This window comes from Paramisgurnus dabryanus, chromosome 4 (genome assembly GCF_030506205.2).
Source record: "Paramisgurnus dabryanus chromosome 4, PD_genome_1.1, whole genome shotgun sequence".
Lineage (NCBI taxonomy): Eukaryota > Metazoa > Chordata > Actinopteri > Cypriniformes > Cobitidae > Paramisgurnus > Paramisgurnus dabryanus.
In genome coordinates, this window is record NC_133340.1 from 5,941,780 (window position 1) to 5,959,128 (window position 17,349).

The following is a 17,349-nucleotide window of genomic DNA, read 5'->3' on the forward strand; positions in this document are numbered from 1 at the left end:
GCAACGCGCCAACAATGCGCCTGAACACACCTCGTTTTCAGACCACAACGCCCATGGGCGCAAAAGGGGGCGCAAATGCATTTGCTATTTAAACAACGCGGCGCTAAACGTGAAAATTAGGGTGGAAACTAGCGAAAGACACTTGCGTCGCGCATTGCGCTGCATTGCGCAGGGTGTAAGATAGAGCCCTTTGAGTCTCATTTCTGGTTTGTTTTGGATGAACTACAGTGATGGACACACAAATTTTGACAATGGGTCGTGTCTTGACTTTTTGACTCGTTTAGAAGCGTCTCTTGACTGCTTCAGAATGGAAGTCAATGACCATACACAAACATGTCATTAAAACAACACTTAACGTTCATTTTCAAAACTGTACTACTCACCGAGTGGTTTGTGGTGTTACTCATGTAAAAGTCTCATGGGTAAACTCTAAAAGTCAGAAAATATGACTTAAACATGTCATTAATATGAGTTAGAAACGCCAATGCCCGCAATGTTAATGTTTATGAATAACTTGTGTACAAATTTGTACGTTTGTAAAGCTTTAAATATGTAAATAATTTCTGTCAAAACGTCGATATTATACGTTTCAGTTTGTTTTAAACATAAGTAAATGTACGTATGATACAACCACGCTGAAACATAAAAATAAACACATATTCTCATGAGATCACGTTAAATTTAGCGTAATTCAGCTTTTATGTGTCATATTATTATTATTATACGTCATTTTGATGTCCTTATTTCAGTCAATTTGTAAGACATCAGAAGTTATAACATATTTCAATTTGTAGTTTTTTTTGTGAGTCTTATACTCACATATTTTTTATATAATTTTATTCATTTATACTATTGTTGTTCGTTTTTATGGCGTGTCATTTTTTCATAAATGCAAAAGTTAATAACAGGCATTAAACTATATTGTGAAATTGTGTCGCACAGTTCTTAGCAGAAAATGTGATTTTTAACAAATAATACAGGCATTTCCACTTATGTGTGTGCTAATTTAGTCATTGGTTATTTTGAGACACATGCAGTACATTGTTATGTAGACATTATCTATAATCACAGTCAGCTTTCTTTTACCAAATAAAGAAGACATGAACACAGCCTCTACCTTTTACAACAAAAACCTGTGCGCTTTTTAGGCCTTACAACCACTTTTTAGTACATAATGTGTTCCCACAGTCATAAAGAGACTGCTTGTACCTTGGGGCCTGACGCTGTGTGCCTGTGTGAGAGAAAGAGAGCTATAGAGAAAGTGCGGCTCCAACCGGATGCTAATATGCGTGGAATTTATTACCTTGCAGATGGGCGACTCTTGAGTGTCTGCAGTCTGATGCTTTATCTCCCCAGTACCATTAGTTTCAAATTAAAGGCTATTTCTATTTCTTCCCACAAAATCCTGACTCTCTGCCACTCCTACATCTATCCGCTACTCTTTGCAGACATATAGTATATGGTTTCATATCCTGTCACCTCACAACATTACTCTTTACTCTGTGATGGTCTTCTGAAAGTAAAATGCGATGAAATGTTTATTATGGCAGAGAAAGTGAATGGTTTGCATTCTACGGCATGCATTGATGTGGCTGCTTGCTGAGAAGCTTATAAAACTTTTTGTGTACAGTAAAATTAAGTTACAACTGTAGTAAAGGAACTACCCGGAAAGTGGTTTTGGACGCATTATAAATCTCATCATCCTCTTTTTTTCTACAAGTATGACAGCGTTTTAAATGACTAGTTGCCATGGATACAGTCATTTAATCTTGAAATAAACCTTTATAGAAACATTACCCAAGCCTTTTTGCTATTAAACTTTAATTAGTATGCCTAAAAAGTGCACTGTCAGAAAAAAAATAATAATAATCCCAAGCTGTAACTGGAATAGAACCATTTTAAAAAGTCTATAATATGTATTATTTAAGTACAGACATGTATACATTTGTAACCAATACTGTATGCACCCCTGAGGTACTAATTTGAACTCTTTAGTTGCAAATAAGTACTTTTTTAAAGGGAACATCTTACAAGACATCTTTTAAGATGTCAAATAAACCTTTGGTGTCCCCAGAGTACATATGTGAAGTTCTAGCTCAAAATATCATATAAATAATTTATTATATCATGTTAAAATTGCCACTTTGTAGGTGTGAGCAAAAATTTGCCATTTTGGGTGTGTCCTTTAAAATGCAAATGAGCTGATCTCTGCACTAAATGGCAGTGCTTGTGTGGATAGTGCAGATTAAAGCCGAAAGTATACTCGGGACGTCCGCGTATGGGTGCCGTCCGCATGACGTCATTTTCGTCATCAGGAGGGTCCGCGGACGGCCGCGCGGACCGTCCGCATGCAGCCCAAAATTTGAGACCGCGCGGACAGTGCGCGTACAGTCCGCGTACGACAGCGCATGCGCGTGAAAATATTTAGACAGGACACTCCACTATAAACAATTATACAAAGGAAATAGAAAGCATTTGCACACACACTATCGTTTTTCTTCTTTAACTTTTACTTCTTCCAAAGAACAGAAAGCTGTGGAGCATGTTTGTTTGATTCCTGTTCTTTGTTGTCTTCTTGTTTGTTCTAAACTGTGTTTGCAATGGTGGATCAGTTACTTTTCTTCACCTATCCTAATGTTTTAATGTACTGTAAATGTCGCCAAATCAGTGCTGCCCTGACAGCCTGTTAGACTAATAATTTGAATAAGAAATCATTTGTATTGCGTATAGTGTCGAACGCGGCCATCCGCGTGTAGCCGCGGGGACTATACCCGGAAAGCTGCGCGGACGCGTGCGCGCGCGAGCCGGACGCGGAAAAAAAGTATACCCGGCCCTTAAGGGAAGCTACATTTTAATGACCTATTTTTTCACATGCTTGCAGAGAATGGTTTACCAAAGCTAAGTTACTGGGTTGATCTTTTTCACATTTTTTTTAAGTGGATAAAAGCACTGGGGACCCAATTATAGCGCTTAAACGTGGAAAAATTTTGATTTTCATGATATGTCCCCTTTAAGTGGTACTGTCCCAGTGACAGCTAGGGAATTGTTTTTTTTTTTTTTTTGACAGGGTGGAAAAACATAGTTTTATCAAATAGAGATTTTTGTATTTTCCAATTAGACTGAATATTAGGATTACAGCAAAATACCGTCTTAATTTTCCATGTACATTTTCAAATACAGTGTGCATCCCACAATTGTTCTTTTATCACATATTGGCGTGTAAGTTTAAGATAAAGATGTTGCTGAAGTAATTCATACCAGATTTCATGACTTTAGTTTTTGCAGGGACCGTCCATCAACTATTCATGGGTGAACATGTTTGCATCCATTGATGTTTTTTCCTTTACTTAACAGTCAAGTACAATAAACCTCTTTATGGTATAAGGATTGTGTCACATGGAAAGTAATGAACTTAATAATAATAAAAAAAAAAATTGTTAAAATGGTTTCTGCACCCTTGATTTGTGTGTTGTAATGCATGGAGGTGAATGATTATTTGTCGCAGGGGTATATTTGTATAAAAAGCCAAAATTACATTGCATAGTTCAAAAAATACAGATTTTTCTTTCATGCCAAAAATAATTATGCAAAGATCATGTTCCATGAAGATATTTAGTTAATTTCCTAACGTAAATATATCAAAACTTTATTTTTGTTAGTGGATGGAGCAAAATTCACAAACTCTTTCACCACCATCGTTTTTAAAAAAAGTTGCCAGCCAGCGCCAGCGTTTTTCATGATTTTCGCAAAAGTTTAATGTCTTCCAGAAAATGTTCTTCTTCAAATATATAAACATACAATATACCAAATGAAAGAACAGATCCTCTGCTTTCAAACAAAAAAACCCGTTTCATCCTACCTTCAGTGGTTCTTTTGTAATCAGCTCTTTTGAATATGGGTAGGTTTCTGCAAAAACATCACATTTTGAGCAAAAAGCAGAGATAATTCCATTTTTGTGACGGACTTTTCATAGAGATCCCATTCAGAGCGATCTTTAAAACAGACACGTACATGCAGCCACTTGCCATAGTGCAATATTTCCGGGTTTAAAAAGTTGTGGAAGGGCGCCACCTAGTGCATAATATCGGTATTGCGGAAAGACGGAAAAACTCGTCATTGGCGGGGAAGCGTTTTCTCTTGATTGACGAGATATCTCGTCAATGGCGGGGAAAGAGTTAACTACAAACTTGTTCTTGTTTCTACCCGCTTTTTAGTGATTTCCCAATCAAGTTTGGTTTTTATGTATACTCGTTCAGTCCATAAGGTCATTACAGCGGAGTGCTTAAACAAACCTTTTCATCAGTAATGTGTGTTGCAAAGGACTTCATTTGGACTTTGAAATTTAATTGCGATTATTTAGATTTTTTTCACTCTCAGATTCCACATTTTTCAAATCATTGTAATCATTGTCGAAATATTGTCCTATCCTAACAAACCGTACATCAACGATAAGCTTTTTATTTAGCTTTCGGGTGATGTATAAATCTCAATAAAAATGACCCTTACGGTTCTGTGGTCCAGGGTCACATTTGTCTTCTACAGTGGGTAGCCTATATAAAAAATTTTTCATCACTTTTCTCTTAATTAATTTGAGAAGTCAAACACACACACGTTTTATTCTGTCTAAATGTACAGTAAATGATGTTAATAAAATGACTTATTAAAACCTAATATCTCAGCCTGGTGTACAGGATCTGATACAATATATAGATTGACACAATTAATGTAATTCCGCCGGCTTCCGCATAGACTATCGATTCTCAAAAATCATTTCATAAGCACAAATGAATGTGCTTGTTCACTACCAAGCAGAAGGTTAATGGTTCACTAACCACCAGATTCATTTCCTGCCTCTTTATTGGCTACATGGCAGTTCTGCTTATTAAAGATTGTCTTGTCATGTGTAAGAAAGACCGACACACAGTTAACAGTTCGCTAACAGAATATGTTGTCATTTTTAACACGTGCACAACTTATTGGCTGCCCTCTAATGTTCCTCCACATTGTAAGATAGCAGCTACGGCACTTCATTAGCATCTATATAATTTCATACTGTAACTCTCACAATATATATCGCTCGCCGCAGTTGGTGTTAAAAATCTTCGACATATTAGAACGTTTTGTCACCGTGCCATTTGGAAAGTCTTTCAGGTATCACTATAGGAGATGCAACACACTTTTTTTTCAGTTTTGCTTTGTGCTGTTCATACGCTGACATCAATAGAGAGTTTGTGGGGTATGATCATGTGAAATCAGCTACAGTGTGCTGTGAGAATTAGTTACAGTGTGTTTCCCCCGTTGCTCTTAACGGTCTTTAGTAATTACCGCTAATGAAATGACAATTTAGCACTATTAAGACACTTGGATAACAACGTTCGCATAACAGGAGCTCGACCTGCTTTTTAGCATACATCTATGGCTCCTCGACCTAGTCGGGCCTTATGAGGAAAAGTAACTTGGCCTTAGCTTTTTTGTTGCGGTGTACGTGATTGGTCGATGCAATGAGGCAGGCTGAGTCCTTTAATTTTATTTATTAATTTTAAACTTTTGTCTGCGTCTGCTGATGAAACATCAACAAGAGGTCATTGGATGAATTGTAAACGTCCCTCCACAGATGGTCCTTCAGCATGTGTCATATTAAATTTGAATGGCAAACAGCCAAGCAAATGACCCCTGTTTCTTTCTGAGAGTCATCATCTTACACAAACAATATGTCATCATTTTCTGTCTGATTCTAAAGCTTTCTGTCTTTATTTTGTGTGTGTGTGTGTGTGTGTGTGTGTGTGTGTGTGTGTGTGTGTGTGTGTGTGTGTGTGTGTGTGTTCTTTCTAGTGTTTATGTTATTTGGTCTTTTTGAATCTTTCATTATATCATCCAAGAGAAAACATTTTGTTCTTTTATAGTTCAGGGGATTTGATGTAGTTTTTATTTAAGTTTCAACTTGGTCTCAGATATTCTCATAAAATTGTTTTGAAGAAATAAAAAATAATAAAAACACACAGTATGAAGCTAATGTTAAAAACATTTAGTGGAGGTTTCCTGGACAGGGCTTGTGCTGAGTTTACACCAACCGCGTTTCGGGCGTCAAAATCGCGTCTACCACGCGTGGTTTGCCGCTTGAACAATTTGGATGCATTTGCGCGTGTAGAGCGGAGTAGACGCGCGGAAAAAGCAAGCATTTGACGCGCATCAGAGGCAAACTCTGCTTCTTGTGGGAGGGGCAAGTGATATGCGGTTGTCTGTTTGCAAAATGACTGATGTTGATTGTGCAAGAGGGTTAACAGTTTGTATTTGGTAACCTTACTATAGGGGGGAAATAAACGGTGCGGGTCGATAAACGTCACATGACTCAAAAGTGAAGTGTGTATTACAATTACCAGGTTGCCCAATGTCCTCACTGACACTCATCCAAGCAAGGTCCTTTTAATTCCTGTCTCCTCTATAGAAATAAAAACTTGTGTCGTATAGCTCCGGGTGACTGCTATGGACAATCAAGCGTTGGTTGAATGAGTGACTCCGGGCGGGGCTGCCACCACAGCAGCAAGCCGGCTCCTGATTGGTTAACGCGACGCGAAATTCCACCAAAGTTAAAATTTTTCAACTCGGGCATCAGCCGCAAATTCGTGTAAGCCGCAAGATACACAAAAAGCACCATTCACGCTTACCGCGCGTACTGCACACAACACTCAATTCGCGCCTTCCGCGCCACCCCGAACGCCTCTTCTGCGCCGCGGGACCTCCTGACGCGGGTCAACGCGTCTTCACATTGACTTAACATTGAAATCACTCGCGCTTCATGCCTCTACCGCGGTTGGTGTAAACGCAGCATTATCCTATTCCCAGACTAAAAGTAATGTTTTGGCTGCCTTAATTTAAAAACAACTTGCACTGACATATCTTTACATATCAGTGGCATCGTTTGTCTCAAGATTCACACCATTATTGTATGTTTTTTTTTTTAGGTTTGTTTGTAAAAACTACTTAAATATCCTAATATAACTAAGGACTACTGCATTAATCTAAACCCTGTCCTGGAAACTGTCCCTTATGGTTTAAAACTGTAAAATGAATGTAGATTGTACAGTATAGGTTAAATAATTTGTTTTTGGGTAAGTATCAAAGTACTAGGATAAATATCTGAGACGCAGGAAATGTAAGCAAATTTGCTTCCATTTGATGTCTAGGATATTAGATCTATAATTTTTCCTTTTGAGCAATTTCATTTGCATCTTTATTGTTAAGTCTGACAGTGATGTTTTTCTTGAGATATGTTTGTGTTCAATGAAGAGCTCAGATGCAAAAGCCGCTAAATTCAATATCTGTCAAAAATGAGATGATGACATTAACCGAATGTTCTTGACACATTTTATACGTTCATCAAATACTTTTATTTAAATCCGCTTAATCCCAGCCTCAGGACATTCAGAAATACTGGTTTGTTGGCAGATTTTGTTGAAGGCCACATTTTTTTTCAGCAAAGTCCTCTAAGTGCACAAAAGACGAATGTGAAGCGACTGTGAATGACATTTAAACTTGGTCCCATGTGATTACTTGGACCTAAATACAACACGAATGTGGCAGTGACATAAATCACAGCGCCCCCCTATGTTGTGGTTCAGTTTCTTCATTTTTACATTCTTTCATCATTTGCAATGTTTATAGTTGCATAATTGGCAAATATGCCACTGTTTGCTATGTCTTGTACAAAGAAGAGGGAAAAAAGTTTGCATGCACTTAAAGGGTTTTGCAGCGATAGGCAGCCTATTTGTAAATACTAATGAAATGACTAATGTGACATTTGCGGAAAAGGGCATTTTAATTACTGATAAATAGCTGACCAATAAAAGTGAAATTACTGAACCTAAACTTAACTTTCCCCGCCAAGAGAAAACATTTCCATGCAAATGACATTTTCCTGATGAGTTTTTACAATAATCTGTAATTCCGCTATTATCGCTATTTATAAAAAAAAAAACTGAATTAAAAAAAATTATAATTTTACACATTTTAAACTCCGTGTATGTTTTGATAATCATTCTGAAATTCCTTTACAAAAATGCAATTATTTCAGCTTTTTTCTCAAAATTTAGAATTTTTGAAGAAACCTACCCATATTTAAGATGAACAAACGAAGAAAGGATGACAATTTTTTTCATGTTTTGTTTGTTTTTTGAAAGCAGCGGGTCGGTCCTTAATTTGATATTTACAAAGATTTGTATGTTTACAAAAAATGATAGCATGCAACAAAAAAGGTTGGTGAGGAATGAGTTAAGAGCCTGATAAAAAAATATAATTTACAAGAAAACATCAGTTTTGCATCTGAACTCTTAATGTATTGTTATATTGTATGGGACAGCTTCCCAGACAGGGTTTAGATTAATCGAGGACTTAGTTATTTTAGGACATTTAAGTAGTTTTTACAAACATACCTAAGAAAAAAACTAGTCTGGGACTAGGATAAATCACTTCTGGGAAACCACCAAAAACAATTATTAGATAAGATTAGCGTTTCATTTTATAATCATTAATCCATAGCTAAAGAAACAATGGCATGTTTGCAAAAGGAATCAAACTGCTTTCATTGCAAAATAGACCCAGAAATGTATTTCTGGCATTTTCCCTCATATGCACAGTACAAGTGTAAGAAAAAACAATGAAGAGAACAAAACCGTCTTTTGGCAGCCATCGCCCGACTCCAAAGTGCATAAGTGAGTCTCCTCTGAGACAACAGTGGGTTTCTCTTGGGGAAAGCCCTAGTTTTCGCATGTCCTACAGCATCAAAGCCTAGCGTCACATGTAATATTAACAGGATTTAGATCTGAAGTCAGCGTGTAAGAGCATTAGAGACAACATTTACTCGACAATGCAGTAGCCATCTTGATAACTAGGACCGACCCACTGGTATAAGGGATTACTCAATTAAATTTTTAAAAGACTGCACAATTCATCTGTTTCTTGGACCAGATTGAAGCCATGTTGGCTTATATGCTGAGTGGAATTTATTTTGAGATGTGCCAGTGAAACTTTTCTCAACTACTCAAAATTCTCAGCTACATCCAAACTTTTCAAGTAAATTTAGGACAAAATGTGAGAAATTGCAACTTCAAGTCATCCAGCATAAAACATTTAGTGGTGGTTTACAGATGATGAAACACTAAATTACTTGAAAGAAATTCATATCAGCAGTGGGCAGTTTCACTAAAATATGTTTAGCTAAAAAGTTTTTTTTATTTGATAATTATTTTATTTTATGTATTTTTTTTGGGGGGGGGGATAATTCAGTATATTAATAAAACATATATTGATGCAAACTTGATTGATGCAAAAATAAATTCAAAATATTTACTAAGAATTATATCAATGATAATTTCACATTTCACAATGCAAGACCGAAAAACTTTAATGTAATAAACATATTTATGTGCACAGAAGATATATGCAAATTTTTTCAACTGTACTTTGCCTTGCCGTTGATTTTTTTATTTGTTCGGGAAATGTCTTTGTTTTCAAATTACCCTATGTAATAACATGAACCGTCTTGCCCGCCATTAGTCATACAAATATATCCATCATGCAAAATACAGTATTAAAAAATGTGTTACTGTTTACTGTATTTCTATGTATCGCGGCATCATCACCCTACTCCAAATCACAGAGATATACACTGTAAAACCTAAAAGTTAACTCAACTCAAACCATTTAAGTAAACCGGTTGTATTAGTTTTAAAACACATACATTTGATTACTGTGAACTTAAACAAATTGAGTCATATGCAGTTATGCACTTATATTTAAGTTCACTCTACTTAAATATAAGTGCGTAATTGCACATGACTCAAGTTCAAAGTACTTAAATGTATGTGTTTTAAAACTTTAATGGTCTAATGCAACCGGTTTACTTAAATGGTTTGAGTTAAGTTAACTGTTAGGTTTTACAGTGTATGTGTCCTATTAGGAACGGGTTATGGTGGCAAAAACTTTATCGATTTATCTTTCAGAAACACTTTAAATGTGAGAATAAAGTTACTCTACTAGTTAGCGGGTGTGTATGGAGAGGGGTGGCAGTCGGGCTAGGGTCCTCTCCTCATCTCATCTTTAAGCTGTTTGACTTTTTGACACAGTCTAAATTTAATCATTAGAAAGCTTTAGAGGTGAAGTCGACTATCGTAGCGGAGTTAAATCCTCTGAAAATTAAGCCCATTAATCAAACACACAGGCTCATTTGCCATTTTTATAGAAGTGCCTGATTTGCAGTTGGATTTGAAGGGACGGCGGGCGCGAGATAGAAAGAGTTTAACCAAGAAGAATAGCCATCAATTCTCATTAAAAACTAGATCATCGGTTCTAATTAGAGTGTGCTTTTTACCACAGTGAAATACAGAGTAAAGCAAGTTTGCCACGGCACTGCCATCTCCGATTCATTAGATAAATGCATAGGGTAGCAAGACTGTGGCTTATTAAATGCATTGTGTAATTTATTGGAGGTCGAGTCCACTGAGAAAATATTATAACCATTTCCGGTGGGGGTAATTTACTGTTATTCAGGTCCATGCCTTTGTTCTCATTTTTGTGCAGTCTGCCCTACTCTCTCTCTTTCTCGCTCGCTCGCTCGCTCGCTCACTCTCTCACCGTTTCTTAATGCAGGCATCAGCAAACGTAAGTCCCAGTGGACCTTAATTCAAACAGCAATACAGAAAATTATCATAATAAATCTAATAGTTTGTTCAATGTGACTGGTGTTTTGAATTTTTCATGATGTCCTTTTTTATTGTAAACTCAATGATGGTTTTATAGAGACATCTGCTTACATCAAATAAAATTGTACTATTCGGATTTTATAGTGTCAGTGTTATGGATATTACACGTTGTTATCATTAATTCCTATAGAAATAGCAGCAACAATGTAATTGCAAGAAGCTTTCTTGGCATATGTATGGTTAAGGGATAGCATACAGTCAGATACATCCAGACACGGCAATCAGCACCTTCAAGGTATCTATTTATTGTAAATAAATATATATTTGTGTTAAAAGGTACTTATTATGAAAGGCGAACGCGACTGTGTCAGAAGAACATATAGTTGCCTGTGACAATATTTTATTACACTATTACTATGTCATTTACCAATCAGAATGATGTATTTCATATTTTTATGAATGTTCATAAAATCCAGAGATTGGCCACAGAGGTTTATTATTATTATTATTATTCTGACATCACAAGGGGAGCCATATTCAATGATCTATTTTCACATGCTTGCAGAGAATGGTTTACCAAAACGAAGTTACTGGGTTGATCTTTTTCACATTTTCTAGGATGATAGAAACACTAGGGACCCAATTATAGCACTTAAACATGCATGAAAAGTCAGTTTTCATGATACCTCCCCTTTAAGAACATGTAGTACTTCTGTATAAGATAGTATTTATTATGTAACACAATAAAACAGGCACTGCATAACACATATATATTTACGTACCTTGAGATCTGAAAGGTGAGTCCTTGACTTATTTCGCCTTTTTGAGTTTCCTGTCAGTCAGTTGAAATGATTGACAGGGATATTTTTCAGCCCACCTCATAAAAAAAACAATAGTCTTTGTCACGCTGTCATCTTTTGATGCCTTGGTGACACGTCGCACCGTTCATTTCTGACCTGCCCGCTGTGACAATTTTGCCATTTTGCATGAGCTGGACGGGGACAGAAGTTTAAGCGAGATGATGTTCAATAAAGCCACGTATTTAACACTCAGAGGCGTGCAGGGCATATTGGATCCTTTCAGGTGAATGATAGCAACTGAGACGCTTGTAGTACAGGTAAGATAACAAAAGTTTGGCCCAAATAGTTTTTCTTTGACAGCAGTAGAGCTTCTGGTTTGATGTATGACAGTGTTGAAATCTTGTATGTTATATGATGGGTTGTATGGTAGCCCTGTGAGAGAAAGACTGAGAGAAAAATAGCGAAGTGTTGGATCCTTGTGTGAGGGGAAGATTTGAGGGGTGTCAGAGAGCACAGACACAAAGGAGAAGCACTTCTATTTTTATCCACTGTATTTGGATTGGGGTCTGACGATTTTGATAATTTAATAAAACTATTCTTAGAAAGTTCTTTTCATGGGTATTTTTTATATATTTTGCATGTATTCAAAGAAAAAAAAGTGTACATGCTTGATTCAAATATTACATTTTTTATAGATACAATATCCATGCCCATTTTCACAGTTTTTTTATTGTTATTATTTATTTAGCTCTTCCAGAACCCACGAGCCCTCATTTTAGCATAATCTAAAAAAGGCTTTTTGGTTTCTGTGCACATTTGACATTAGTTTTAAAATATGCCCCTCATTCTGTCATCTCTATAGGACTAAAAAGCATCACTCTCCTATGGGTCCTTGTGTGTCATAATTTTCTTTATATAGCCTAGTACCATGTAATATAAAAAACATTTGCAATCTATGCAGGAATTATGAAAAAAGTGAACCTGGCATGCTTTGCATTCACTGTGCTGTATTTAAATCACCTCCAAAGATATTTTTAGTTTAGTTTGTTTTAAAGTGACTTTTTTTTTGTAAAAATGGGTTTTAGGTCCATTAAAGGGATAGTTCGCCCCAAAAATTATTATTTTTTCATTGCAAACCTGACTACATTTATCTGTTCTGCTGAACACAAAGGAAGACATTTTGAGCAATGTTTTTGAGCATCATTGACTTCCATGGTAATTTTTTCATACTATGTCAATGGTGGGAGTCAATGGTGCTCGTTCATATTTTATTAACAACTTGAGGACAATTTAATATTTTTTTATAAAATATCTCTTTAAAAAAACTTAATAAAGCACTATTCAGGACTATTTTAATCTCTTTGCTTAAAGACGCTTTCATGGGACGCACGCGCTTAGACACAGTTTCATGTCTGGACAGAACTTCCAGTCTCTGTTTGTTTAATGTTTGGCTAGTGGAAAAACCTTGCCAAAAATAACAAATGTTTTGGCTTGCTAAATACGATGGGAGATGTCGATAATGGATCACTGCTATGTAAAGGGAGGTTTGGCAGCCGATGTGTAGTTAAAATTGTATATTATATAGTACACATTTTACACAGTATTACAGTAGTTTTTGATATACTTTAGCTATGATTTAAACTAATGATTTGAACTACTTTATTTTATTATTTATTTTGCTTATCAAAAATAAACTACTGTAAAATGACTCTATTGTTATAGATTTTTTGCATAAGTACACTGTTAGATGTCGCTGTAGATTTAGCAGCACTGTACTGTAAAAATCCACAGTACTATACTGTATGTGTACATTACAGTACAGTACTGCAGTTCATAATGCATTCTGGGTAAATTTGTTTGAGCGGGAAAATTTTACAGTATATTTTGGTCTTGATGTAACCTTGCTGTAGCCATTGCTGTAATGTGCCAGGTGTACTTGCAATAATCAGAGAAAGTGCGCCAACGTCAAATCACACAGACAGAGGGAGCGCACAACTCTTGGCTGCAGCTGAAGGAGGACGATTGATTTCTGTCAGTTCGGTAAGTTTGAAATATTTCTGTTTCATGAAAACTTAATTTTTAGTTTAAGAATGTTGTCAATAGTTTGTCACAATATTGTTTTAAACGTGCAATGAGAGAGAAAAACGGTCGCCAACAAAGTTTCAATCTCCCTCAGAAAGTAAGCTAACGTAAACGTTACACACAGATGTCTACCGCTGCTTTAACTCGCTTTACACCTTTTTAAATGAATATAGGGTTGTTTTAACTAAATTATGACGGTTTGGTGAGTTTATATTGTGTTGAAAGTGTGGTGACAATGAAACTATTTTTAACGAAATGGACAAAGACAACCCGCCAGCGCGGTCTTGCGGTCCCAGCATAACGGTCGTTGACGGCGTTTCATCCGTTCAGTTAGCGTCAGAGAAAAGTATGAAGTTCGACTGTTTGGTAAGGCTGACTCGTGGTTGTAAACAGATAGGACTTGACACGCCGTACACAGCATACTGTAGTACCGAACTCCTCCACAGAAGTGAAAACAAGAAACCTCATATTTAACTGGATACATGCATCGAACTCATCGCAGCTTTAACTTCGACCAAATATAATTCAGACCTGGGCTCATCTTAATATCAGATGAACGAAAGGGATTGCCGCGCTTATTGTTGTTGTTATTATATTACGGTAACTTATATCAGCAAAAGCAGAGAATATCTTCTCTAAAGCGTTTTACACGTCCAGTAAGTTGTCCAATACATTTTTATGGCATATTGTTTCCACCACTTCAGATGCATTACACGCTGTATATATAAGTTTCCAAAACACATCAAATCAATGCACGAAAAGAGAATGGGCTCCGCATTTACGTACCTTTGTCTTCTCGTCTCTGTCATCTGATCCTTCATCTCTTGATGTAAAAATAGTCCATTATAACATCGTGTAGAAAACTGGCATCACCAGGATTGCTCAGATTTAGGCGATCATGTTTATCTTTAAAGTGAGCAGCTAGCTACTAACTTGTTAAAAAACTTTGCGTGAAATAGTGTTACACCGCAGCCGTCCGGGTAAAACATTAAAGGGACAGTCTTTTTACCTTGTCACTATAAATCGCTATTTTCTGCACTAAACGAGACATTTTCAGAGATTTTCTGTAGACAAGATGTTATAGAATAATAATTTAAAAAAGACTTATTTAGATATTTATATATAATATATAATATAACAACTAATATATATATATATATATATATATATATATATATATATATATATATATATATATATATATATATATATATATATATATATATATATATATATATATATATATATATATATTTGTTTTACAACTGACTTAACACTTATAGTAATGTTTTATTTGTTAGCATAGCATGATATTAGATTTAAACACTTAATACATTTTTAAATCAATCACTTTGTCTCTGCACAATGAACATTATCAAATATTATTAATGTTGTAAAATATAGTGTTCATTGTTAGTTCATATTAGCTAAGGCATTACCAAATGTTAAGGAATAAACTCTTATAGTAAAGTGTTACTAAATTTTCTTTTACCATTTCCTTCACAATGTCTACTTATTTCTATGGCTAACAGATTTTGTAACATTTGTCTTTTTTACAGTCTTACCATTGCTTGTAAGCTGGATTGGGTAAGATGGATCATCTTTAAAGGCACCAGGCAAGTACATGATGTACAGTTACAAGTCATGTATTTTTTCGACTGCAATATTAAATGCTTTCACGTCACATGTAAAAGTACACAGGAATGTGCTGATCACTTTTTATTTGTAGTTTACATGAGTGTCATTGCACTTTTCAGGAGTTAAGGCAGATGTGGAGGCACAATGGGTGACACCAGACACACACCAAGCACATTGTTCGGTAAGTTTGCACTTTACCACTACAGTTTCTTTAAATACCCATGTATACACTCATTCACAATTCCCACACACAACACTGTAACACGACCATACACAACATGTACACAATTGTCTTAGTTTGCCATGTAGAAATATACAAACAGAAATATTCAGACTTTGGTTATAAGAAATTTAATTTAATAATTGTATTTATTTAGCAGAGGTGTCCCTGGACTTTATTGACAAAAGATTTTGTTTTCAGAATAAAAAGTTGTGTCCAAATCAGTAACAATTGTTCTTTCTGTTCAGGACATTCAATCATGACATGATCCATGTGGATGCTGTCCATTGAGGAAAGAGTTTGTTCAGCGGTAAGTGAATCTTCTGTATTTTAATGTAATTAGGTGTGGAACAGTAGAATAAGAGCAAAAGGTTTCAGAATAGGGGTAAATTCAAGGCTGAGTTAAATTTTTTAAGAATCTTTTTCTATCTTATATTTGTTGACTTAATGTTTATGATATTTCTAACAGGTTTCTGGATAGAATTAATTCCAAAGATGGGAAAAAGTGCACATCCAGACAAGGAGCAAGCAAAAAGACAAGGAACTTGGTGCAGAGAAAAGCTGTGGCCATTAACCCCCATGTGAACAGCTTCATGCAGTCCCTGATTGAGTTCGAATGGACGACTTCAAAGTAAAGGCCACTGTGGTCTGTCTGCCAGTTTAATGCATTTATTTTTAGTGTTAAATGAAATTCAAGTAGAATATTTAAAACTATGGGCCAGTGTTCTTTTTACCACAGTGAAATGTTACCTTTTAGTCGATGATGGACTTTAAACTGAAAACTTCAAACTATGGAACAGTGTTCTATTTGCCAGAGTTAAATATGTTACAGCAGGGGTCTCCAAACTTGTTTATACTTGTTGATTTTATTTTATGTTACTTGATTATATGTTTATTATTGTTTAAAATCTTGTTTTAAATGTTTTGTTTCAATTAAATGTTTTTTTAAATAAAATTTTGATACAAACATTGCTTGGATTGCCTTTTAATTCATTATGTCATGTCAAGGATAGCATTTTTACCATATTAATAACTATAGATTTAAACCTAAATCTCTATCTATTTTATATAATATTATTGTATTAACTGTAATAAGTAATAAATAGTATTTATGGGTCAATATAGACATTACAGTAAATTACTGTAAAAATAGACTACTGTAATAAAATATTGTAAAATTACAGTACAGTACTGCTTTGTAACTATACAGTACTAGTTTGTGTACTGTAAAATGGTATTACAGTACAGTACTGTAAACCCAAAATACAGTAACTTACTGGCAACCGTGCTGCCAGTACCGTACTGTAAAAATACAGGGAAATCGTTAACAGTGTATACCAGAAGTTTGACTTATAATTTAGGTACCGTACCAGTTGCTAAAGTTTGCCAAATGAAGTGTAGTCTGTTAGTAAGTCAAGTTTGTTGTGATACATTTTTTCCTAATGTTACCGCATCAAACTTGTTATTTTACTTGATAGCATGCAAGTCAGGGATGGGCAACAGCAACTGGCAGGGGCTCATACAGACCACTGTAAATAAAGCCCGCAGGAACATATTAACTCTTTTCCCGCCAGCGTTTTTAAAAAAAAGTTGCCAGCCAGCACCAGCATTTTTTATGATTTTCACAAAAGTTTAATGCTTTTCAGGTTTTTTCTTTTTTAAATAATATAAACATACAATATATCAAATGAAAGAACCGACTCTCTGCTTTTACACAAAACAAAAACATACACAGAGTTTGAACTGTTTGTCCTAAGGGGTTGCTTTCAGGTTTTATAAGTTGGGTAAGAGCGCCACCCTGTGGATAATAGAGGAAATACGGATTGCCAGAAAAACTCGTCATTGGCAGGGAAGCGTTAAAGCATTAAACTAGAAATATTAATTTTAATATTAAAACATTGAAAAGTCAGTC

At 35.5% G+C, this 17,349-nt stretch overlaps 1 protein-coding gene and 1 long non-coding RNA gene across 2 annotated transcripts in view; both read left to right on the top strand.

Moving 5' to 3' along the window:
* Positions 1-17,349, top strand: part of ctnna2 (catenin (cadherin-associated protein), alpha 2) — a 565,129-nt gene that overhangs the window by 478,007 nt on the left and 69,773 nt on the right. The window lies entirely within an intron of this gene.
* LOC135746795 (uncharacterized) lies at positions 13,247-16,762 on the top strand. The gene is made up of 5 exons (XR_010531624.2): positions 13,247-13,537; positions 15,139-15,195; positions 15,337-15,398; positions 15,686-15,747; positions 15,907-16,762. It is a non-coding gene; the product is annotated as an uncharacterized lncRNA (long non-coding RNA).